The sequence below is a fragment of the Macaca fascicularis genome, chromosome 9, assembly GCF_037993035.2.
Source record: "Macaca fascicularis isolate 582-1 chromosome 9, T2T-MFA8v1.1".
NCBI classification, from domain to species: domain Eukaryota; kingdom Metazoa; phylum Chordata; class Mammalia; order Primates; family Cercopithecidae; genus Macaca; species Macaca fascicularis.
This window is the reverse complement of record NC_088383.1, coordinates 79,861,070-79,888,203: the sequence shown is the minus strand read 5'-3', so window position 1 is coordinate 79,888,203 and position 27,134 is coordinate 79,861,070. Positions and strand designations below refer to the sequence as shown.

Here is a 27,134-nt window from a genome sequence, read left to right as displayed (position 1 = left end):
TTTAAACTCCTTCTCTCTCTCTCAATAATCCTAAATGTTGCAATTGCTTTATTGTCCTATTTTATTGAATTATTTTTCACACAGTGGCAGCCTAATGAGTTTCCCCAGTGTTAGTCAGAGGCATTACCTATCAAACAACTCCACTGCTTGCGTCCTCTTCCCAAAATGCAAATATTATTTCATTTGCATGTAATTTCTTAATAGTTCTCCATTGTTAATTGACTACAGTGGAGTCAAATCTTAGAATTAAGTTTTAAGGTAAAAGAGGCAAAAGACCTATTTTACTCAAAATTAACACTGAATATTTCTTAAATTGTCCAAAAAATACAGTATATTCCCCATTATATGTGAAACTATATGGAGCAATACATGTTTGTATATATAGTAATTTATAGTAAATAAATTTATAATAAAACTAAAATAATTATAATATAATTAAATATAATAAAATATACAATAATATAAAATAAACTTATAATAAAGAGAATATAAGCTTTGTGAGGACAGTGATTTTCATTCATTTTGTTCACCGATGTACCCCAAAGGCCTAAAACAGTGCTTGTCATAGCAGGTGATCAATGAATACTTGTTAAATGAAAATCACATAACAATTGATTAACATCATTTTAACAATTGATTTGACAGTTGATTGTTAAGTTGCTGACAATTGTTTGTTAAAATCATTTCAAATAACTTTATTTCCCCTTTTTGTGCAACCATTTAACACTAATGTAACATAGAAAGTCTGTGTGTGGTGGAATGTCATTAATTTACGTTGCTTTCTATGTACTACAGTCTTTCATGATCTGTGCTGTCAGTTCTGCACTTATACTTTGGCTTCAGTGTATCAAATCATTCAATGCTCTCCAAATATGCTGTGCAAAGATCTTTGCACTCTGATTCCTCAAGTCAATTTAAGTGCCCTGTGATCTTAAGAACTTTATTTTTCCTCCATTTTCAATGTTTATTTCATTGCATTTTATCGTTTTCTTGTGGGTCTGCCTTCTTGATCAGATTCTAAGACTCTTGATTATAAAATCTATGTTTTAATAGTGATTTTAATAGTGTGTCTAGTACAATGCCTGATGCGTCAATAGACACATACAGAGTATCTGATTTATATTAAGTATTTATTTGTCTGTTGATCTCTCTATATGCTTTGTTTACTATTATTATGTTATCATGGTTGGCCCTCCATTTAGTGCCATTATGACCACGTATGTTACCTTTGACAAGCCATTTGAACTTTCTGACCCTTAGTTATCATCTGATAATATGTGTTCTACTTTTTAGGAGCAAAAGATATACTCAATTATTTCAACAAATTAATGAACAAACAATTTGAGTCTCAGCCTGCAGTCAATACTCTTTGATCCAGTATCCAGGATCCAGGACACAGTATCCTCCGTGCAGCAGCTTCTGCACATGAGGCATCAAGGGAACCACCTCAGAAAAACTGCTATGACCAGAAATACTGCAAAGAGAACAGGGTAACCAGAAACACGATCATCTCAGAAGATACCTGCAGCTGCATGCCTACAGTGGCCTTATACGGTTTGTGGGCAAGAGACCATTGTGAGGAAGTCCGAGAAACATATTTCAGTCACTTTGTTCTGATGCAAATATATGCCTCCCAGAGATCTTAAGATGACAGAGAGGGACTTTGCTGTGGGAGAGGGGAGACGTGTTTTTTGGCCTCAATGGTAGCAGCTAAGCACCAGTATAATTAGATATTAATCTACATGCCTGCATTTCAACTCACCTCTCAGGCAAGAATATGGATTCAGGCTTTTAGAAAGCTTTTTTCACAAGAGGTGCCAAAGTAGCAAGTGAAAGAAAAGGGTAAAGTGGAAGGAAAACTTTTTCCTGGCGATTAAGCAGTTCCTAACATATATGCATGAATGCATACATACAAATATAAATACAAACTTAAAGAAGAATACCCTATCCCAAGCACTCCAGGTAATTAAATGTTTATTTCACTCTGAATTGGGATGTCTCATGATGCTAAGGAAAATATTGGAAAGACCTTCTCTCTCCTTATCTCACTTTCAGTTAAAAAAAAAAAAAAATGAAAGACAGAAGAAGGGAGAAAAGAGATAAATAGAAGGGCTATTCTGAAGGTAAGAAGGTGAAGGGGCTATTTGAAGGTAAGAAGGTGAAGGCAGTCACCTTTTATGCCTTCCTCCCTTCCTCCTGCCAATCATCCACTCTGGTTGATTCCCAAGCTTGCTTTATAAACAGCCGGAGAGCAAAGCAAAACTTAACTCAACTCATCCTTTCATTTGCAATACGTTGATAGGGCCATTGCTGTGCACGTTTGGTGGGTCCTGGACAAAACTGTATCAGGTTGCCTTCTCCAGAATGGGATTTGGAGCAAGACCCTTCTCTCTCTAATGTGACTGAGGAAAACAGAAGGAAGGTAGGCAAAGGACACCTGTTCTAGGCCAGGCACAGTGGCTCATGCCTATAATCCCAGCACTTTGGTAGACTGAGGCGGGTGGATCACCTGAGGTCAGGAGTTCGAGATCAGCCTGGCCAACATGGTGAAACCCTATCCCTACTAAAAATACAAAAAAAAAAAAAAAGCTGGGTGTGATGATGGGTGCCTGTAATCTGAGCTACTTGGGAGGCTGAGGCAGGAGAATTGCTTGAACTTGGAGGCAGAAGTTGCAGTGAGCCAAGATCGTGCCACTACACTCCAGCCTGGGTGACAGAGAGTGACTCTGTCTTAAAACAAGAAAAGAAAAGAAAGAAAAATCAAAAAGACCTGCTCTCCAGTAGTCTCTGAGGCCCCAGCTTCCCATGGGAGTGTTGATCAGGACCTATGGTAAATGGTTTCCGACTCCAGTCCAACAGCTCACTGGGCTAAACAAAAGAGGCCCTTCACAGCCTCAGGGCAGACCCACAAATTTATTTATCTATTTATTTATTTATTTATTTACCAAAAAACCTTAAATTCTGTAATCTTCAAGTCAATCGTCAACTTTTCTTGGATTTTTTAAGACCTGAAAAGAAAAATAATTTCAAGCAACAGCACTCAAACACCATATACATTTGTAATGAGGTACAGCAATCAATTTTTTTGTGGGGGGGGATGGAATCTCTGTCACCCAGGCTGGAGGGCAGTGTGATCTCGGCTCACTGCAACTTCCACCTCCCAGGCTCAAGTGATTCTCCTGCCTCAGCCTCCCGAGTAGCTGGGACTACAGGTGCGTGCCACCACACCCGACTGATTTTTGTATTTTTAGTAGAGTCGGGGTTTTGTCATGTTGCCCAGGCTGTTCTCGAACTCCCAACCTCAAGTGACCTGCTAACCTCGGCCTCCCAAAGTGCTGGGATTACAGGTGTGAGCCACTGCACCCAGGCCGGAGTGCAGTGATTTTAAGTCAATTTTAAGCCTCGTATTTTCTAGGTTTTAGCTTAATAATCCTCATTAGTTTTTCAGATTTTTGTCCATCTTGTTTTGGGGCTATTTTGCCTAACTGGGCCTAAACAGAATATTAAAATACATTAATAATCCATACTAAGAGTAGAGTATCAATGGGTTTGTCACTCCCTAGGGACATAAGTGGAAACAGAATACAAGTGAATGCCCCTGGTTATCCCTAAGCTGGGCAGTTTCACACAATCATGTGTTCTCTGAGGCCAAAGTCTGTGGTTTGATCATCTTAGCAGCTTCCAGAACAGAAAGTAGGTTTACTGTGTCTTCAATTCTTTTTCTCAGTGCTTGAGAAGAATGCCCTGCTTTCCTGATCACACCACGAAAACTCGTGGATGGATGAAGCCTTCTCCTTCCAGGTTTCCAGAGAAGCCTTCATTCCAGGCTCGGAAGAAGTTGTACCACACTCCCAGATGGATAAATCCCATAAACATCATCTTCTGCCTTTGTGGACCATAGAACTTTTTCTTTTCATCCAGGAAGATTTCTTCTTTGACATAAGGCTGGAAATCCTTCACTTCGGTCCTGATGTGCTCCTTTACAACTGCATAGAGGGGGACGCCAGCTCGTCCAACATGTGTTTCAGGGAGGACAGACCCGCAACTTCCTCTAGACAAGGAAACAGCCTGGCCTCCGCATGGCCATAATCACATCTCCATTTTTTTCCCATAGCTCCTTTGCTTTCAAAGTTCTTGGTTCCTTCTCTAGTGTTTTCAGGTCTATGTCCTGCAGGTACTCCAGTGCTGCTTTCTGGGGCTTGGACAAAAACACGTCTGTGTTGGCCAGCAGCAATGCCAAGGCAGCAGCCCCCAGGGCTCCTGCACCAATGGACCTCATCACCCATGATGAAGAAACTTGGGTCCTTGAGTGCCTCCCTTCCTTCTCCCACCCCAACACCCGGGCGCTTAGGGACAAAACCACCAGGCCCGGAGGATCCCAGAGGCGGGCCCTGCACCTGCCAATATTTTTATTTAATTGGTTTGAGATGGGCCACAGACATTTTGAACCGGTCCCCAGGCGAATCACATGTACAGACAAAATGCAGAAGCACTGGGTCAGAGGGCCAGCATGAGGGCTAGAGTGATAGTTCAGATGCTGCAGAGACAGGCCATGGGATTTCCTCATGGAAAGAGACCCAAGGGTGTGGAAGGCATTTTCTGGACGATGACTGAGGTACTTGGTTTATGGGTAAGACAGTCTAGTTTACAAAAACATGATAATCCCCTCGAGCAATGCTTTTCAAGCTGTGCACCCCAGAAGGTGTGCAAGATGAGCCATGACAACATATAAGAAAACAACTGAATGTACCGTTTCCATTCCAATGTTTATAAAATTTCTTTGTTTTACTTATTAGTATAGTAGTGCATATGTATTATTTATAAATAAATAAACATATATTAGGAGTATAGCCTCAACACCATTTTACTAATGGGCATAAATAACTATAAAATTTGGAAACTAGTGTTCTAGAGAAGGACCGTGATTCCTCACTGAAGGCTCAGCTGAGAAAGCTGCGATAACCAGGCAAACCAGAGAGGAACTAGAGGCTTCCTTCCTCCAGGTGCCTGGTAAGAATGATGAATATTCTGGGTTGCTAAGAAAAGACATCAGGCAGAAGGGAGCAAGAGAGGCTGCCCTGCTGGGGAATGTTTGGGACACCATAAAAACAGAAAGTGGGAGCAGCAAGAGGGCTCTTCATTACTACTGTTAATAATAAAACAAGAGCAACAAACAATACCTGCTCTTACTTACTGAATCCCCAGTAAGGTCAAGCACTGTGTTAGGCACTTTATGGGCATCGCTGTTAATCCTCTTGATGTCATACCCATTTGACAGATTAATAGGAATAAAAAACCTTAAAAACCATAAGTGGTATAACAGAGATATTCTACTCCAAACTCAGCATTCCTGACATTATGTCATGCTGTTTCAAGAGCATGGATCATGAGTGACATTAGGAAACTTAGAGAAGCATATCATAGCACTTGAGGGTATTATAACCTAGTTGAATTTATCAGCTATCTTTTCTTTCAATTAAAATGCTAAACTGTGGTTGATGTTTTCATAAACAGAGAATTGGTGCTAGCTTCCTAGGCAATTTGGGAGACTAGATTTTTCTGAGTGTAAGTAAACCTACAAGTTAAAAGAAGTGACATCCACTGGGAGACCCAAGCCAGATGTGATTCTTTCCATACAAAGTCAGGTTTATCAACTCCCTCCCCGCACCCCGCCACACACACACACACACACACACACACACACACACACACACACACACTTAATACTTGCTGTTACACTCTGCATCTGTGGTCACTTTTTCCAGTGACCCTCCATCCAAATTTGTGGTTCTAAAGCTCTGACATCAACAGTGTATTCCTGAGGGTACTTCTCTAGGACTGTCTTCATTTTAAGTCTTTGCTCATAGGCACAACTGTAAACTTATAAGAAGTTTCAAGCAACTGTAGAGTAATAAGAATCAGATCTGTCCTGGGGTTGTGGGGGTTGGGGGAAGCATGGCTCTTGAGTAGACAGAGGCTTGGCATCACAGTCCTTGTTCAGGATTGAGACTCAAGTGAGTCCAGGAAAGTCAGTGTCTCTTCTGTCCAATCACAGTGTGAGGCCAGGTGATTCTGGCCTTTTCTGCTCTATCATTCAGAAAAGAAGTCTTTTCTGCTCTATCATTCTAGCTTCTTAGCCACCCTTGTTGGTTTTCATGGATTTTCTTTTTAACCTGATCCTGCCTAGCAAGAAAGAATAAAGAAAAGGGAGAGGAGGGGAGAGAAAGGAGCTGACTCTGCAGACCACAACTTCATAATTATTTGAATATAAAATTAGCTGTTAATGATTCTCTCTTTATGCAGGGTATGAGATATATGATAGTTGTTTCTAGTAACATATGTTTTCTCTTTTTTATCTTTTGAAATGTTTTTGAAGTATTCCTGACTTTTATGGCTATTAATGGAAGATGCTGCTACCATCCTACCCAAGGGCCAGTTTTCTAAATCCTACAATCCTCTACAAATGGAAGCAATAGCACTATAGTTAATACTCCAAATTGTACCCTTGTGCACACACACAGACCTAAATCACTTGGCCTTATAGCCACAAAACACAATTAGGAAGGACTAAGGTCATCAAAAAAAATCCTAAATGCCAGTTCACTGCACAGCACACTCTATAGTCATCTTACTTACTTGTTCTTGATAAAAATGAATCCCAGCAGGGACTAGAATGATGACCCTGATTGTGAATAATAGCACACATGCAGTGCCCCACAATGGCTACCAGAAAACAACAGCATCAGTTAATAGCCTGTGTTGTCTCTTAACTGCCCATTGCCAGCAATAGGTTTTGCTCTATATAGTCTGGATTCCCAGTTTCAAGGGTCTTCACTCCTATCAGGCAAAAGTGCTGTAATGAGAACAAGCCAAGAAAGGAATGAGGCAGGCAAAAAGCCAAAATCCAGGCGGTGTTAGAACAGCCTTGTCAGGGAAGCAGAGAAACAAATAACTGAAATTAGAAAAAAACTAGATTTTCAGAGGAGTCTCATAAATCAGACTTGAAAATTTAATTTGAGGGCTTTTCTCTTCCTTGCATCATATTTTTTCCCCTTCTAGAGCTGTGCTACAGGCCTGAACAGAGGAAGTAGAATGTAATTAATCGATGTGAATCTGCTTCATTAATGGATTGCTACTCCCTGTGTTTCCTCCAGTCAAGAATGCTTCTGAAAGTGTTCTCTGACAACAATGCTATTCACAGTCTGGATAATGGTACCAGGCAGGAGAAGAAACGATGCAGTACTTGCATGAAGGGAGCCCATGTTTGCTATTGACTGGTAGAGAAATTTAGTTAGCTCATTAAATGTTCTGCTTACAAACCCTATTCATGCTTTCTAATCAATTGATACTTGTCCTCCTTTCTCACATTGATTAAATACCAGGAAGTCCTCACAAGATAGTGAGATGTGAAGTTCCCACTGCAGTTAACAAATGGTCCTAAGACCCTTAGAAAACACATGGTTGTGCATCTTTATACCCACAGGGAATACACCATTAATCTGAACTAATAAAGGGGAACAGCAGGCTAATCATAGCTCATTTATATTTGGCCCTGGAATGTGTTATGTGGTTTTTGGCAGAAGATTTACCTTACTAATTATGTCTTACTTAAATTAATAATACAGTTAATTTGCATTCCCTTAGCACACACCCGTTGACAGTGAGAAGAAATGTGCTAAGTGATATGGGAAATCATCTCGAAATTTAAAAGCTTCATTGAATAATTTGTGTATATATGTATGTGTTGATACTATATACATTTAGGACAAAAACTCTCAACATACTTTGGAAAGAGAAGTTAAAATTACGTGTGAAAATCCCTACATCATCATTGTTTCAATATTTTATCTCACTATTTCTGAGACCAATAAATTAGAAAGTTAAACCCATAATCAACGAATATGTGTATATGTAACCTACTATATCCTGAGCACTGTTCTCAGTATTGTAAAGGGATTTGAAGAAATATATAGTCATTATTCTGTTTCAATGTGGAGACTGGTTCCAGGACTCCCACGGACACCAAAATTCATGGATGCTGAAGTCTCTTATATACAATGATGTAGTATTTGCATAAAACCTATGTACATCCTCCTATTTACTTTAAATCATCTCTGGATTACTTATAATTTATAACTCAATGTATATGGTATGCAAACAGTTGTTATTTGTACACTGCATTGTGTAGGGAATCATGACAAGAAAGGAAAAGTTTGTACATGTTCAGTACACACACAACTACTATAGGCCTAGCCACATTTTTCATCTGTAGTTGGTTAAACACATGAATATGGAACCCACAAATACTAAGGCCAACTGTAGGTGTTTTTCTGTCTTAAGATCTAAAAATCTGGAGAAAGAAATATTAAGAGATCTAGCACTAATATGCTTTAGATGATCTTTGCCTTGTTTCTAGAGACTACAACTCATTTACAAACCATCTCCTATAGACCTGGATTGCTGATATGGGGAAGATAAAATTAAGGGGTCTACCTTTAAGCAGAGTCAACGAGGTTAAGACCAGGTATCTGATTTTCCAGTAAATGAAGTTGATGGACACAATAAACCCATGTATCATTGCTAAAGTGCTGTGAAGTGGAGCTCTAATGCCCTCTGCCAACTTAGAATCAAGAGTAAATATACACTAGCAATTCTACACTGGCATAATAACATTGCCCGGTTACTCTACTTTTGATACCTTCCCAGACAAACACAGACAGTTTGTCACAGTGGCAGATATGAAGATTCAAATATGTTTGAGCTATATGAAGTACAAGATAATGTAATGTTGATCTATCTGCTTTTGGATGCATGAAGCAACGGTCCAAACTTGGATATGGAAAGCAAACCTCACTTGTTTCACAAATCACAGGCATGTTTATTTCAGATATTGTAATACAATGATTTTCACCTCTCTCACTTCTAGCACAAGTGTTGCATAAGTCCCTTGGAAGTTGACCTAATACTAGAGATATCACCAAGTGTTTTCTATAATCTATTTCTGGTTAGTTAGTCCTTTAGGATAACACATACTTATCAATATCATTATGACATTGCAGGAAAAACAAAACAGATATGGGTGAATTCATCTCCTCTAAACTTCTTTCTTTATGGACTTGAACAAATTACTAAATTGTAATGAGCAAAATATGTATGCTAATACCCACATTATAATGTAGTTATAAGAGCTAGAAAGAATGTATGTTGAGTGCTTTTGCAAAGTGCTTTACATTTTAGAAATACTCTCCTTTTAGTGCAGCCATACTTTGATTCTTTTTCATTGCAATGACATGGAAATTTCAGGACACAAAAATCAGAGTGGACAAAGAATTTCATGGGCTCTTTTCAAAGGATAAAACAGGAAATTAGAAAGAATAAATATGATATAATTCAAAATGTAAAGCCAATATCTCACCAACTTATTAATATATAAAATTATATGCCAACCTTAAACTTAACAGAAATGAATGCTACAATGTGGTTTGCTGAGCTAATTCAATAGGACTACATTAATAAAGTTCCTATAACAATTGAGATGGTAATCCCATGTTACAGTTTGCTAGTTTGGCCAATCCAAGAACATTACATTCTATTTTGAACATCACTTGGAGTGGTATTACCAAAAAATAAACTGGAAAGCATTTAGACAAGAGTGGCTCAGACAATATAAGAGCTAAAAGTAACCATTTGAAGGAACTATAAAATGCACCTCAGAGAAGAGGAAGCATATGGAATACATGAGGGCTGACTTCAAATATTTCAAGAATTGTTGCCAGGAAGAACTTTAAACATAGAGTAACTGATGTTTAACTCATGCCGTGAACTCATCTACTGTATGTTTGAAAACCAGTAGCCCAGTAGGCTGTTGGGAAGACAGATTTTTTTCACATGTAAGTAAAGACAACTCATCTTATTGAAAAAAGCATGGACATATGATCTGATACATCCAGTAGAAAATTTCACCTTCAATCAACTAGCAATGTGACCCTAAATATAAAACCTCTTTGAGCTTATTTTTTCAAACTATAAATCATGTCAACAATAAGGCTGGTATAAGGATTACCTAAGAGAATATGTTTAAGAGCACTAGCATAATGCTTTAAATTTCATAGGTGTTTGCCAAGAACTAATGCTAACAGTCATATGTCAAAGATGTTAAAAGATGGAATTGAGTATTATGGGAGACAGTAATTTTCCTATCCTAGAAATTGCTTATGCAAAAGCTAAATAACCACTTGGAAGAATATAAAGGAAGGAAAGTCAAGCTTCAGAACTAAAATTAGGTTACTTTCAGGATTCCTTTCAACTCTAAATCTGAAGATCTTGTGATACAAACATTTAAAAAAAGTTTTCTAGGAAAAAATATCAAGAAGAGCAACAGTATCCCAGCACTTTGGGAGGCCGAGACGGGCGGATCACGAGGTCAGGAAATCGAGACCATCCTGGCTAACACGGTGAAACCCCGTCTCTACTAAAAAACACAAAAAACTAGCCGGGCGAGGTGACGGGCGCCTGTAGTCCCAGCTACTCGGGAGGCTGAGGCAGGAGAATGGCGTGAACCCGGAAGGCGGAGCTTGCAGTGAGCTGAGATCCGGCCACTGCACTCCAGCCTGGGCAACAGAGCGAGACTCCGTCTCAAAAAAAAAAAAAAAGAGCAACAGTTATATTTACAAGAGTTAGTAAAAATGGACTAATATTTGAAAAATTAGTCTATCTGCCTATTAAAGTATAGAGTATAATTTATAACTCTCTTAAACTAGTCAAGGGGAAAAATAAATAATGTTGATAAAACTCAATGCAGATCATATTTCATTAAACAAGAACATCTTTCTTTGCTAGACATATAGGTTAGTGATACACTTTCAGAGGATACTATGATAATGATCATATACAATAACCCAGTTGTCCATTCCTTGATATTAATAATTAAGAAATATTTCTTTTGGAGAAGTCATTCCTTTAAAAATTCAACTGGTGGGATAAATCTATAGAGAAGTAGTACATAGCTAAAAATAGAAGTTTTAGTAAATTAATGAGTGGAATGTTGAATTCAGCAGTAGCTTTAATCAATGTTGTGAACTCATTCATTGTATAGCAGAAAAATTTACAGTGTGTTAGAAAATAATTTGTGAAACCAATAGTCCACTTGTCTAGGAACAAATGCACATCAAGTAATAGGGAATTTTTTAATAAAATTTGGAAAATAAGTTATGGTGTAAGGTTTGACATACAAATGTAAAGCTTTTAATTCAAATGTGATAAAGGAGATGTTTGTGGATTTATTTAGGGTATAAAAAGTCACATTTTAATTTAAAGCTTTATTAATGTGACAAAATTTCAGAATTAAAAGTAGTAGGACACTTACATCATATCCTTAACTAAATGAAGGGCATATTGTTTATGAAATAATGTTACTTCAGAAAGAAGACAATATTGCATATACATATTGACAAAGCCATTAGCTATCCATAAAATCCAGTTTTTCCTTCATTACTAGTAACAGATGTGTAGATTTGCAAGTACCTACCAGAAACACTACATTTCCCAGTCTAGCTTGTGGATGGGAGGAGTCATGTGAGTCATTTCTGCTTACCTTCTAATTTCAGTAGAAGGTAAGCAGAAATAATGTGTGACACTGATGCCCTTAAGACCAGCCCTCTATCTTTCTTGTACATTTGTTTTAAGTTCCTTGTACACTCTGGATATTAGACCTTTGTCAGATGGATAGATTGCAAAAAGTTTCTCCCATTCGATAGGTTATCTGTTTAGTCTGATGATAGTTTATTTTGCTGTGTAGAAGCTCTTTAGTTTACTTAGATCTCATTTGTCAATTTTTGCTTTTGCTGAAATTGCTTTGGGTGTTTTCATCATGAAATCTTTGCCCCATGCCTATGTCCTGAATGGCATTGCCTAGATTTTCTTCTAGTGTCTTTATATTACAGTTTTGGGTTTTTCATTTGTTTTTGTTTGTTTGTTTTGTTTTGTTTTTTTTGGCAGAGTCTCACTCTGTCACCCAGGCTGCAGTACAGTGGCGCAACCTCTGTCACTGCAACTTCTGTTTCCCATGTTCAAGTGATTCTCATACCTCTGGCTCTCGAACAGCTGGAATTACAGGTGCGCACCACCATGCCCGGCTAATTTTTGTATTTTTAGTAGAGATAGGGTTTCATCATGTTTGCCAGGCTGATCTTGAACTCCTGACCTCAAGTGATCTTCCCACCTGTGCCTCCCAAAGTGCTGAGATTACAGGCGTGAGCCACGGCATCCAGTCTTATTTAAGTTTTTAATCAATCTTGAGTTAATTTTTGTATATGGTATAAGGAAGGGGTCCAGCTTCAATTTTCTGCATATGACTAGCCAGCACTCTCAGCATGATTTATTAAATAAGGAGTCCTTTCCCCATTACTTGTTTTTGTCAAGTTTGTCTAAGATTAGATGGTTGTAAGTGTGTGGTCTTATTTCTGAGTTATCTATTCTGTTCCATTGGTCTATGTGTCTGTTCTTGTACCAGTATTATAAAAAGTGGACATGAACAGACATTTGTCAAAAGAAGACATACATGGAGCCAACAAACACATGAAAAACAGCTTGACATCACTGATCATTAGAGAAATGTAAATCAAAACCACAAAGAAATACCATCTCATGCCAGTCAGAATAGCTATAATTAAAAAGTCAAGACCAGGCGCAGTGGCTCACACCTGTAATCCCAGCACTTTGGGAGGCCAAGGCAGGCATATCACAAGGTCAGTAGATCAAGACCATCTTGGCTAGCACGGTGAAACCCCATTTCTACTAAAAGTACAAAAAAGTAGCTGAGCGTGGTGGCAGGTGCCTGTAGTCCCAGCTACTCAGGAGGCTGAGGCAGGAGAATAGTGTGAACCCGAGAGGCAGAGCTTGCAGTGAGCCAAGATCACCACTGCACTCCAGCCTGGGTGACAGATGAGACTCTGTTTAAAAAAAAAGTCAAAAAACAACAGATGCTGGTGAGGTTACAGAGAAAAAGGAACACTTTTACACTGGTGGTGAGAGTGCAAATTAGTTCAACAATTGTAGAAGACAGTGTGGCAATTCCTCAAAGATCTAGAGGCAGAAATACCATTTGACCCAGCAATCCCATTATTGGGTATATACCCAAAGAAATATAAATTATTCTATTATGTTCACAGCAGTGTCGATGGAATTGGAGACCATTATTCTAAGTGAAATAACTCAGGAATGGAAAACCAAACATTGTATGTTCTCACTTATAAGCAGGAGCTAAGCTACGAGGATGCAAAGGCGTAAGAATGATACAATGAACTTTGGGGACTAAGGGGAAAGGGTGGAAGGGGGCGAGGGATAAAAGACACAAATTGGGTACAGTGTACATTGCTTGGGTGATGAGTGCACCAACATCTCACAAAACACCACAAAAGAACTTACTCATGTAACCAAACACCACGTGTTCCCCAAAAACCTATGGAAATTAAAAAAATTTTAAAAACATTCTATTATAAAGATATATGTATTCATATATTCATTGCAGCATGAGTCACAATAACAAAGACATGGAGTCAACCTAAATGCCTGTTAATGACAGACTGAATAAAGAAAATGTGATACATATACACCATGGAATACTATGCAGCCATAAAAAGGAATGAGATCATGTCATTTGCAGGGACATGGATGGAGTTGAAAGCCATTATCCTCAGCAGACTAACGAAGGAACAGAAAACTAAACACTGCATGTTCTCACTTATAAGTGGGAGCTCAATGATGAGAACACAAGGACACATAGTGGCGGGGAACAACACACACTGGAGCCTGTAGGGGTGGGGTGGGGGGAGGGAGTGCATCAAGAAGAACAGCTAATGGATGCTGGGCTTACTACCTAGATGTTGAGATGATCTGTGCAGCAAACCACCATGACACATGTTTACCTATGTAACAAACCTATACATTTTGCACATGCACCCCTGAACTTGAAATAAAAAAAAAAAAGACTAGTCCTGTCTTTTCACATTCCCCTGATCTCTTCCTATGAGCTGGAATAATGAGAACCAGAGTGATCTTTGATATCACATGGTGAAGAAGGCAGAGGCACTATCAGAATAAGACCCTGAGTGACTATGTGGAAGGAAGGCACTGCTAACCCAGAGTAATTATTTGCAACTGTTATGTGAGAAAAATAAACTTCTATCTTGTCTGAGCTATTGAATCTTATTTTATTTGTTTGTTTCAGTAGTTTAGCATTTGATCCTAAAAACTACTCTGATTAAAACTATGCAAAAATGCATGTTTATATAATCAGAGATAACAAGAAGTCCTAGGAAAGTACAAATAGTGATTGTTTTAAGGTAATATTTTATAACATTTAAGTATTTTCCAATTATGTGACAACTTTTCTTTTGGAGAATTAATTATTATGGATCAGTCAAGGGCCAAACACACAATAAAGTTTTCAATAGATTCAGTCTTCCTCTCAAATCCAAGGAAGGCCATATACAAAAACAGGAGCAAATTGCTAGGGGAATTCACATTTGATTCCTAATTGTACATTTACCAGAAGAAAATTTGGCGTTTGAATTCAGCATTTAAATTCACTACTATTCAACAGCAATCTGAATCCCCAAGTTCAATTAAAAAGGTCATTACCCTCTAGAACTGAAGGTGCTCTTTTAATTACAATATTGCTAATGAATTGGGAGACAACACATTTTGGCTTAGTTCAATTAGCACATTTAAGTCAAAGCAAACTTCAGCGAATATGGGTGACTTTCCCAGTGACACGCTTTTTTTTTTTATTCCCTCCTTCTCTCCCTCCCTTCCTTCTTTTTGTGTCTTCCCTACTTCATTCTTTCCTCGGAAATTTAAGCATAACTCTGGCATGTAAGTCTCTTGCTCCATTTTGTCTGTAAACTGCTGCAAAAGCTGTTAATAGCTAAGGACTACAACCACATTTTTGTTTTGCAAAACTCTTCAAATTTATATGAATATTCAGAAAACATTTTGATGAGAAATTTTTAACGTAGCTTTCTGAAGCAGAGTAAAATATAAACTTCACTTTCTCTGGCTAAAACAATAATTATCCAATCACTTTATCATGGTGTATTGCCCATGCTTTTGCTATGGGAAAGGGGAAAAAGTGAACATATTTAACACTTTGCTACCAACAATGGTTTATTCAGGTTAATTTATATTTGGAAAGTGGAGTTTCAGGATAACATTCCAAACTAAAGAATACTAATGAATAGCTCCTGAGCTCTGAGCTTTCCTGCCTGGCTAGGATTCACATGACATGACCTTAAATGTAACAGTTTTGGGTGAACAAGAGAAAATCTTCCCTTCAAAGTGATTTGTAAAGTTCAGAAAATTAGCTCTTATGCTCAAACTAATAGTAATAAAAACACTGCTACCAGATTAAATTTAAATAAAGTTCATAATAGCTGTTTGTAACATCTAGATTTAACTTCAGGGGAAATAATTGACTCAATTTGCCCAGGTTATGCTCTTCCTTTGCTATGCCAGTAGGGGGCTTGGAGAGGTTGTCCATGCAACATATCCTACAGATTTGAGTCAGCTAGACTGGGTGTTTATTCATTTATTCAGGAAATACACTGAGCAACCTACTATGAGCTTGGAGGTAGGCAACAACACAGAGAAAAAGCTAGATCTCTCTCTCTGTAAATTGACATAAAGATAGTTTTAGCAAAGGAGGAACAACTTCCTTCTAATTTGGCACTACATTATTTTCTCCTTGGAAATTATTTTCTCCTTGGAAAAGCCATCCACTTGGCTTTGTACCCTGATTAGTCTGTTCTCACGTGGTAATAAAGACATACTCGAGACTGGTTCATTTACAAAGAAAAGAGGTTTAACTGACTCACAGTTAAGCATGGCTGAGGAGGCCTAGAAAACTTACAATCATGGTGGAAGGAGAAGCAAATATCTCCTTCACATGGTGGCAAGAAGAAGTGCGAAGCGAAGACGGAAAAGCCCCTTATAAAAACCATTAGATCTCGTGAGAATTCAGTCACTACTATGAGAACAGGAACATGGGGGTAACTGCCTCCACGATTCAATTAACTCCCACTGGGTCCCTCTCATGACCCATAGGGATTATGGAAAATACAGTTCAAGATGGGATTTGGGTGGGGACACAGCTATAGAATTCAAGATGAGATGTGGGTGGGGACACAGCTATAGATAAACATTATCCCCTAAAAAAAGTCACACTTTTTTTTTTTTTTTTTTTGAGACAGATTCTCACTCTGTTGCCCAGGCTGGACTGCAGTGACATGATCTCAGCTCACTGCAACCTCCACCTCCCAGGTTCAAGTGATTCTCATGCCTCAGCCTCCTGAGCAGCTGGGATTGCAGGCACCAGCCACCATGCCCAGCTAATTTTTGGATTTTTAGTAAAGACGAGGTTTCATCATGTTGAACAGGCTGGTCTTGAACTCCTGACCTCATGTGACCCTCCTGCCTCAGCCTCCCAAAGTCCTGGGATTGCAGGTGTCAGCCACCACACCTGGTCAAGTCATACCTTTTAAAAATATATATATTTTTTATTATATTCAAGTAAGGTATGTTCTTTAAAGAAAATTTAGAAATAAAAGAAGAAAACACAAATACTTTCTTTCCCAAAGCAAAAACTGCTAACATTTTAAAACTTTTCTTTCAAATTTTGTTTATCTCTTTTTCTCTCTTGCGTGTAGTTGGAAAAAAAGCTGTAATTATACTGTTTTTTAAATTTGTGCTAAGTATTAATGCAAACTTTTCATAAAACATTTAGTGGAAGCATATTTCATAATTTATAACATAATATGACTTTTCTTATTGTTTTCTTCACTGCAGATTATAATTAAGATGATCAACTTTTCAGATAACACTTTCCTAGAAGTGTTGAGTCAAAGAATAAATATGTATTTGTTTATTTTAAAGTACAAATGTATACACGAACACACACAAATATATATATAATATATATATTTTTAATTTGCTTCATTTGTATTGTTAAAGGGCATTTCCCAAAGATTGAAGCAAATTACACTCCATCTAAAAAAAATACTTAACCTCACTCAGGTATATACATAATGCACAGCTTACTCAGATGTATATATAATTTTGTAATGCATTAGGAAAATGATTGTATACCTAATATTTTCTCTGTATTTGTAACTAAAGTATGGTGATTTGTGAAAAGCTTCTTTACATCTATTTTCTATTAAGATATTGCTAAATTTTTTGCCTATCTTTGAGGTTTGTTTTCAATGGCTTATTGTGTGTAAAATAAACCATGATAAACCTCTTTAAAAAATAATTTCTAAGAGTGCTGTATATATTAAAAATATGAACTTTATATTGGCCACATTTATTGCAAATATTTTCCCAGATATAATTACTTTTAATTTTATTTATGACCTGTTTTACAAAAAAGTACAAGTTTTATATAAAGAATTGTGTTGTATTTCTTATATCAAGATGTTAACCAATATTTTTTATTCAAATTTTTATTATTCAGTTCTGAAAAATTTCCCTGGTATTTGTCTCAAAGCCCCACACATTTCTTGTTATTCCTTAAAAAGAACTATTGACTTTTTAAAGAAACTTCTCTTACTTATTGAATTTTATTACTAATTCCAAAAGTGGCTAATTTTCTTCTCTCTCTTTCCTTCTCTCTCCCTAAACATATCATCTAAAAAACACCTTTTAAGTTGTTTTTCTTCTCCAGTAATTATCTTCCTCATTTCTACTCTTATCACAGAAGCCAAACTTCCAGAACTATACAAAATAATAATAATAATAATAATAATAATAATAATAATAATAATAACGGGAATCTGGACTATTCGTTGTTAATATAATATTGATATTTTTTAGCACGTTAAGAAAATACCTTTTTTATTTCTAAATTTCTCCAAAGTATTTTGTTGGTGGTGCTAGTGGAGAACTATTTTTACATTTAAATCCAGAAATGATTAGTTATATAAAACTCTGACTTTAAATGTAAAAAAGTGCATTACATTATGAATTTTATTACAGCCGGGCGCGGTGGCTCACACCCGTAATCCCAGCGCTCTGGGAAGCCGAGGCGGGTGGATCACAAGGTCAGGAGTTTGAGACCAGCCTAGTCAACATGGTGAAACCCTATCTCTACTAAAAACACAAAAAATTAGCTGGACGTGGTGGCAGTTGCCTGTAATCCTAGCTGCTCTGGAGGCTGAGGCAGGAGAATCGCTTGAACTCGAGAGGTGGAGGTTGCAATGAGCTGAGACTGTGTGCCACTGCACTGCCAGCCTGGGCAACAGAGAAAGACTCTGTCTCAAAAAAAAAAAAAAGAAGAAATTTTATTACATTACAGAATCTTTTTTAAAAGCATTTGCAACATATTCGATGGCTAGCTGTGCAAAAAGTTCTTATGAATTTGTTTTATAGATAAGATGTTCAATATTGTCAGCATTTTTTGATTAAATATCTTTTTTTATCTTTTATTGATATAACAATATTTTTTGATTATATATTATTAAAGTAAGTTACTCCATTTAACAGACTAGGCAACAGTAAAAGTTTTCTAAACGTTTTCTTGATTCACCTTTATATTGAATTTTGCTATCTTAATAAAAAATTCTATAATCATTACCTTTTTGTTATCTTTGTCAGGCTTTTTATAAGGATTATGTTGGGAAAAATAAATGAATTGGTAGCTTTCCATCTTTTTGCATGTCTTATCACGAATTCTATAGCATGGGACTAATTCTTTTAAAACCCTAAAAACTCCGGGGCCAAATTCTATTTAGAGGTAACTAACATTTTGATGCTACTAACGACTAATAGTACATTAAGAACGTTTTTACCTCATGGCTCAATTTAGGTAATGTATGTTTTCTCAGAAAAAATGGCTTCTGAGACCTCCAAACATATTAAGATTTAATTTTACATAGTATTTCCTTATTTTAAAAAGTTACTCTTAATATCTTTCCATTTTAATTTATAACATTTATAACTTTATATATATTTATTCTTACTATTTGACTCACTATGGTCAATCTCGTTTTGTCTGAAATAACCAGAGATGATTAATTTATCAACTCTTCGGATATCTTTCTTCTAATAAATAAATTCTTGCTTTTATCTCCATCATTGTCTTTCCTCCATTTTCTTCTACTTTTTTAATTGAAGAGGATATTAAAGAAAAATTGTTATTTCTTCACAATTCTTCCTTAGCTCTCTCTCTTGCCATGGTTCACTGTGGGCAGAGTAAATTCCTTGGCTTCACTGACCTAGGCCTGACCATGAGAGTTGCTTTTAGTAAGATTTAGGCAGAAAAGAAGTTGTGTCACATCCAAATAGGGGCTTTACGGAGCATTCCATGTGTCCCTCTCCATGTGTCTTGTGTTCTTACCCTTGCCTTGGGAATATGCTTCCCATTTGGGGGCTGATCCTTCAGTCAGCATCCCAGAAATAGAAAAAATGCGTAAAACAGACATCAGTCCAACCTGCAGAGTGCAGTTGAGCAACAGCAACTGACAACGACCCAGCCTCTTTTATTCAACTTGCTGGGAAACAAACATTTATTGCAGCCATTGAGATGGTGTACTGTCATGGAGGAAGACCTAGTGAAAAGTGACGAATACAATTTATTTATTTATTTATTTTAGACAGAGTCTCGCTCTGTCACCCAGGCTGGAGTGCAGTGGCGCGATCTTCACTCACTGCAACTTCCGCCTCCCTGGTTCAAGCCATTTCCTGCCTCAGCCTCCCGAGTAGCTGGGACTACAGGCGCACACCGCAACACCTGGCTAATTTTTTTTTTTTTTTTTTTTTTTTTTTTTTTTTTTAAGTAGAGACTGGGTTTCACCGTGTTGCCCAGGCTGGTCACAAACTCCTGAGCTCAGGCAATCCGCCTGCCTCCACCTCCCAATGTGCTAGGATTACGGGAGTGATCCACCATGCCCAGTTGACTAACACAATTGTATATTATTCTTTCTATCATAATAAATTGAACTCCTTCTTCATGCTCCATCTTACCTGTTTATTAATAATAAGCCTAAAATTATGCCACTGCGTACAGCTTTGTAAATGTGCCAAAAATTTAATAATTTGATGTTAAAACATTCTAAAATGTATGAAATTACAGTTATTTTTTTCCTATTTGACCTAATATATATTTACAATATATATTTTTAAATTTCTATGTGCTTTTATCATTTAATCCATATGATTCGTTTCTAGCGTCCTTGTAGTGTTTTCAGAGAGATGTGGTCTTACAATTTTTGACTTTATGAATTTGGGTTGCTTTTATGGCTTACAACGTGATATTTTTAAATTGTTTTGGTAAACAGTTGAAAAACATTTGATTTTTAATAACACTTTAAATGTTTTAAACTTAATCTGAATATTTGAATTTAATTTGGGATATAAATCTATGTGCTTTGATTATGATGACTGGTAAGATTCACTTTATCTCTGCATTGTTTGCATTAATTTTCTTCAGTGATACAAAACCAAAACGTTTATATCCTCCTAAATTTTTAAGTGCAATCCTAAACCATTTCCTCTGATTAATAAATTTATGAAAAATACAAAAACATTGGCCTGTGCATGTATCATCCCTCAACAAACACAACTAGTGTAAAATAATTTTTTATTTCTAGTTCACTTAAATTTTCAGTATTTGACAACATATTTTGAGGTTACAGTTGTTGATTATGACTGTTTAATGACAAAACTTTTCATATATTTATTCTCTGGGAATTTTTTAAATGTTTGCAATATATTCGATGGCTAGCATTGCAGAAGTTTTTTAAAATCTTTATGTTGAACTGGAATCATGCCCACACCACTCCATATATGTTATTTAATTCTCTATTTCTTAGTTGCCAAGTTCTCATTTTTCGTTTTATTGGAGCATATTTTCAAGTAAGATTATTCAAAAATGATTCATCAATGATACATGTTTTGAATCCTTTACATTTTCAAGAATGTCTTCACATAGAAATGACAACAACACGGCTATATTTATAATTATTGAAATGCAATTTTTTTTCCCTCTGAGACTCCATATAAGTGACTTCTAGCATTTATTATGATACAAACTTTGAATCTAACTTAAAAGTTGTACTTTTTTTTTTTTTTTTTTTGAGATGGAGTCTCACTCTGTCGCCAGGCTGGAGTGCACTGGCGTGATCATGGCTCACCGCAACATCTGATCCCTCAAGCGATCCTCCTGCCTCAGCCTCCTGAGTAGCTGGGATTACAGTCATATGCCACCACATGTAGCTAATTTTTGTATTTTTAGTAGAGACGGGGTTTCGCCATGTTGGCCAGGATAGTCTCGATCTCCTGACCTTGTGATCCGCCCGCCTTGGCCTCCCAAAGTGCTGGGATTACAGGCATGAGCCACTGCACCTGGCCAAAATTTGTGCTTTTAAGTAACATCCCTCTCTTCCCTGCACTGAAAGATATGACTTTGTTATTGACATTTTAAAAATCTGACAGTATATTCTAGGCATAGGTCTTTTTCACCAGCTTTCCATGAAACATAGTGATTCCTTTAAACTTACAAAGCCAAAATCTTATTAGTTTTATAATAACTATTTTATTATGACTTTGATTATTCTTTTTGGTCAGTTTGTTTTGGCTAGATTCCCAAGGATTGTCAGCTATCTACAAATTGCATCTTTGTTTTCTTTCCTTGATTTCTATTATGTTTTTGATTGATCTGCATTCTTAGTGTACTTTTCAAAATTGTTCTTTAAGTCACTGACTGGATTTCATAGTTTGCCGATTCTGGTTTTACACTTCCAATGAATACTTTTATCAGTTTAATGTGTTTTTTTCTAATTTTCCTTCTCATCCCAGACTTTTTATGCTCACAAGCTGTATCTCTGCAAATGACCACTTTGTATCATCTTTAATCTCTTCTTTAGTGAATTTGTCTTTTCTGGTTCTTTATTGAAAAAGCAAATATACATTCTAGAAAAAAATATGTTTCTAAAATAATTATTTCTTTGCAATGTTAGGACATCAAATTCTTCTTATGTTATTAGCTCTTTCTGTAGAAAGAGTTTGGTCTTCATCAATTCAAACAAGGGGATCTTTACCCATATCCACATGTTTCATGCAAATAAGTGTATGTGTTCATTTTAATCTCCATCACTATTTCCCTGTGTACATCCAGATATTCCTTTTCTAATATTGTCAATGAAACCCAGAATAAGTGAGATTGTATCATCTCCTGTTTCCCTAATCCTTGCAGTAAAATAGGTGTATTTACTTCTGGATAATTTTAAGCAGCCTGTAATTATTGTCTTCTCTTTATTTCCCACACTACCGGTATTTTACAACTCCACTTATAATTTGCTTCATAAATGTGTTGTATGGTTTTCCCAACCCTTTACACCTCTGAATATGCTATATGGAAGTTGTAGTCTCCAGAATAGAGAAAGAAAGATAGTGATGTGGGTGGGGGACGTGGAGGAGGATGCAAAATAAATGTCAGTCATCTCAGTCACCCATAGACCTGGGATTATCACTAAATTCTCTGGATATACACAGCGATTATAGATCTCTGAACAAAGGATCCAGAGTGGGGATGAATGAAAGACATCTCCCACGCATTCTAATCACTTCTGAATCCACTCCAAATCTACTGTATTTAGAGCAATGGTTCTCAAACTTTAGTGTCCATCAGAATCACCTGGAGGACTTGTAAAAACAAAACAAAACAGATTGCTGTCACACTCCCAGACCATCTAATTTAATAGGACTAAGGTGGAGCCTGATAATTTGCATTTCCAACAAGTCCCAGGTGATGCTGATACTGCTGCTCTGGGCATCAAATTTGAGAATCTCTAATTTACAGCAATTCTTCCAAGGGAGCTCAATCACAGATTGAAATATTTTTTAACTTTGTATCAGTGTGTATTTTCACAGATATCCCATGAGCATGTAAGGAAAGGTGAATTAAGCATTCACAGCTAGTGATTTAGTTAAAATGTTATGTTTATATATTTTTATTTACATTATTTAAGCATTTTACTATTAGATTTCTTTTTAAGATTATCTTATATATAGATATTTAAAAGCTAGTTGGAAATGAAATGTGTTTCATTATCTAATAGAACCATTAAAAGTACATTGTTAAGACTAATTTGTAAACGTACTGGCCACAATATCTGGAATAAACTTGTTTTTAATGGGGGATTAGATAAAAATTTCCTAATCAAAAATTGAACTAAGTCTGATTGGGGAAAGTACATATATGTGTGTGTTCGTGTGTGTAGACACAAACATATACATAAAATATATACATACATGTATACATATATATCTGAGAGACTTGCTAAAGGTTATACATAGAAAAATTCTAATTTCTGGCTGTGTGTATTAAAATATGAAGAACAAAATTCTAATTTCTGGCTGTGTGTATTAAAATATGAAGAAAAATGAGACTACATTAAGCATGTGCAAGATGACGTGGGAATGGAGTAGGAAAGGTGTTTGTTCCTGGCTGGCCAGATTCAGATTATTTGGGGAATCATGTCTTGAGAGCAGAATTGTGGGTCACTGTGTTTCTCTTTCCCTTTGTTGCTTTGGGTTATTGAAAAAGAGCTGGGGACTTTATTAAAAAGAAAACGGTATTAATGTTTTTGTCCCGTCAATATCTTGAAAGTTGTTTCCCTAAGAATGGTCAGACATAGTGAGACTTAATCAGCAAAAATACCACCATGTACTTTAATAATGAAATAAATTAGACTGGGGTTATTGTAAGAACAGTTTCTGAATGACGATGCAAAATATAACAATTACTGAAGCCCCACACTGGCACAGCATCTGTGAGGCTCTAGGGTTTACGCTCCCTAGGTTTAGAAAATTTTATGTTTCAACCCCAAAGACAGACATTTTCAGACTACCTTTATGTGATTCCACTGTAATATTCAATTTTGTCAAATTATTTTTCTTTTATACATTGAATTAGTCCCTTTTTCCCAATTCTCTTCAGAATTAACAAATTTAGATTTTCCAGCACATGGCAGTTCCATTTAAGTGGAATAAAATAAGGTCTGTTCATTTCTCTTTTGCTTTCTACAGTTTGCTTTTCTCTGTGTGAAAAGGCTATTTCTTCTTCAAGTGTATTATTATTCTCATAGACACAAACAGAAGCTACTTTTGCAATTGACTTGCCTCTCTTTTTGTCATTACAAAATTATCACTATGGTAGTTTTACCAGTTAGAAGCTAAGTATGACTAAATTCCACTTGACCTTGTTTAACCCTTCATTCATAGAACACTTCCTAGAGCAACGGAGTTTGAAGCTGAAATATTGCTGAAGCTGATACATAATATGGAGAGGAAAAGCAGTCTTGCCTTGAACTTGGAAAAGCTTACAATCTAGACTGTATCATTGTTCTCAAAGTGTGGTCCATGAGCAGCATAGGTATCACTTGTGGATCTGTTAGAAATGCAGATTCATGGAATCACCTAGTGAAACAGAATTTTTGTTTAAACAACCCTTCCAAATAAACTGTTTTACAAAATCCTTTAGGTGATTCTTATGCATGTTAGGTTTGGAGGCTACTGCTATAATCAAAGATAAATTATGATTAGATTTTTTAAAAATGATATCTTAGTAGATCTCAGAAGTGAACGCAATGCCTTCTGGTGCAGATAAAGGAAGTCTTCTGGCACTTGAACTGAAAGTAAAGAAGGCTTTTTGGGTTATGATGGTGGACCAATGGCTATGTAGAAGGGAAGAGATGATACAAGCAAATTCCCAAGGCCAGGAAAACACAGATGTATCATTGCATAGGGGGCTGGTAAGTCAAAATACAAAGTCTAAAGACATTACCAAAGTACTTTGTGAGTACCATGGAAGTAAACGTCTGATACTGGGAAGAGTGAGGGGAGGCCTCACAAAGCGATTTATACAAGTCTGGGCTGAGATGGGTAATTTCAGTTTACAAGTCATGTAAACTGAGGGCTGGGAAAACACAAATTCAGATTTTCAAGGCTAAAGAGACCTTCAGCATAAACTAATACAATTCACTGCACAATGCATAGGTTCCTTCTCTACAACAGGTTGGATGAGTGTTTGGCCTCTGCTGGGTTCTACTGTACGTTCACCAGGATTCTCACATACATTAGGAAGATATATAATTATCAAGACAAAGCATCCTCTTCTGGTGTTCTCAATTTTTGTTTATTTGTTTGACATTTTTACCTGCTCATGAGTCAGTATCTCTAATGATGGAATATTTTAATACATAAACATCTTACCTTTTAACTATACTGCTCAGTTAGCAGGTATATATTTTACATCAGGTCCTCTGCCCCTGGTTTTCTACCATTTACACATGATTTTACTTTTGAATAACAACCTGAAAGACCAAAGCTCTAACTTACTGTCATTGATATGGACTAAAGTGGTATATATTTAAATTATGGGACCTAAGATACAAGGTTGTCCAACATACAAACGGAGAATGCATTTCCCTTCATGGTATGATCACAGGAGCACTAACACACCTGGCTGACCCCAAACACCTCCCCATTGGCTGATTATAATAGATATGTAAGATACATGTATTTTACAGGGATAAACTTACAATATTCTTTCAGACATCTAAAAGGTGAATAGGCATCATTGTATTCATTTAGATACAGAATAGTACCTAATCTCTAAAGAGGAAAAACCCCTAGAATTAGAGGGAAAGATTATACATATTTACACTCTACAATAACATTAATAAAGTCATCGGCATATGACTTTTTACCTAGATATAGACATTTGCTTATATGTAAATTAACCCTTAATATGAGATATTGCAAATATTTTCTGAAAATATGAGACTTTATCTGGGTTAATCTGAGACTGATATTCTAAAGCCATTTTGGAGAGATACTAGAGTATATTCTTGAACAGACATGACTTGCCTATTTCTGCTTTAAGGAAAACTATAATCCACCTAATTGGATTGTAACATATCTGGTGTGAGGTACTTCTGGTTATTGATAAAGGAGAAAACTGTATAGGAAGAATGCATTCAGAAAGAGTAGAAATGAGATCCATGGAAAGAAGGAGAAGGAGGTCGGGTGCAGTGGCTCATGCCTGTAATCCCAGCACTGTGGGAGGCCAAGGTGGGTGAATGACGAGGTCAAGAGATCGAGACCATCCTGGCCAACATGGTGAAACCCTGTCTCTGCTAAAAATACAAAAATTAGCTGGGTGTGGTGGCGCGTGCCTGTGGTCCCAGCTACTTGGGAGGCTGAGGCAGGAGAATCGCTTGAACCAGGGAGTCAGAGGTTGCAGTGAGCCGAGATAGCGTCATTGCAGCACTCCAGCCCAGGCGACAGAGTGAGACTCCATCTCAAAAAAAAAAAAAAAAAAAAAAAGAAAGGAAAGAAGGAGGAGGAGAAAGGGAAGGGGAGGAAAAGCAGAAGGAGGAAAGGATGAATGTAAACTGCAGGTAACAGGGCCTCGGTCTGCAAGAAACTGACTACTATGACAGACAAATGCATGTTCTCAGACCTATGAGCTTCTAAAATGATCCGAATCCATGCTGAAAAAGGAAACTTTGGATCACTTATTAGGTTTTACAAATAATCTGGATGCACCAAAAACTGATATGATCAATTTGTTAAGGTTTGTTTGTCTATTTAGCTCTTCTTAGTATAGAGTGTATTCCTTTGAATTGGCCAAAAATACTGTTTCTTCAGATAATTAAGGACTCTATGTCTTTTGCACATGACATTAAGTTTTGTTTTTGTTTTAGTGTTGGAAGCACCTTATAGATCATCAACTTCCATATTTTTAATGAAAAGGTTAACATTTTGTCAAGATCACTCAACTAGTTAATGAGAGCATTGGGGTAAGGACAGGACATTTGTCTTGTGATTCAGGATAGCTCTATTTCCACTGCTCCATATCACCTATTTCTAGATATTATCTAATGATCACTGGCTTCTTAGAGGTTAGTAGAGAAAAGTTGTTTGCCTTGCATTTACATTGTAAATATTTGACTTTATTTCAAGATAATGTTATTATATAATTGGCTAATTTGCTTAGTTTAAAATCTCAAATACTGTTTCATAAGGATTATTGTCTAATTCATGCACCTAAAATAAAATGCTTACCAAATAACAGA

At 36.6% G+C, this 27,134-nt stretch overlaps 1 protein-coding gene and 1 pseudogene across 3 annotated transcripts in view; both read right to left on the bottom strand.

The window, feature by feature from the left end:
* The window catches only part of CTNNA3 (catenin alpha 3), a 1,764,647-nt gene that overhangs the window by 771,297 nt on the left and 966,216 nt on the right, over positions 1 to 27,134 (bottom strand). The gene's annotated exons all lie outside the window — the stretch shown is intronic.
* Positions 3,369 to 4,304, bottom strand: LOC123566906 (peroxiredoxin-like 2A pseudogene; annotated as a pseudogene).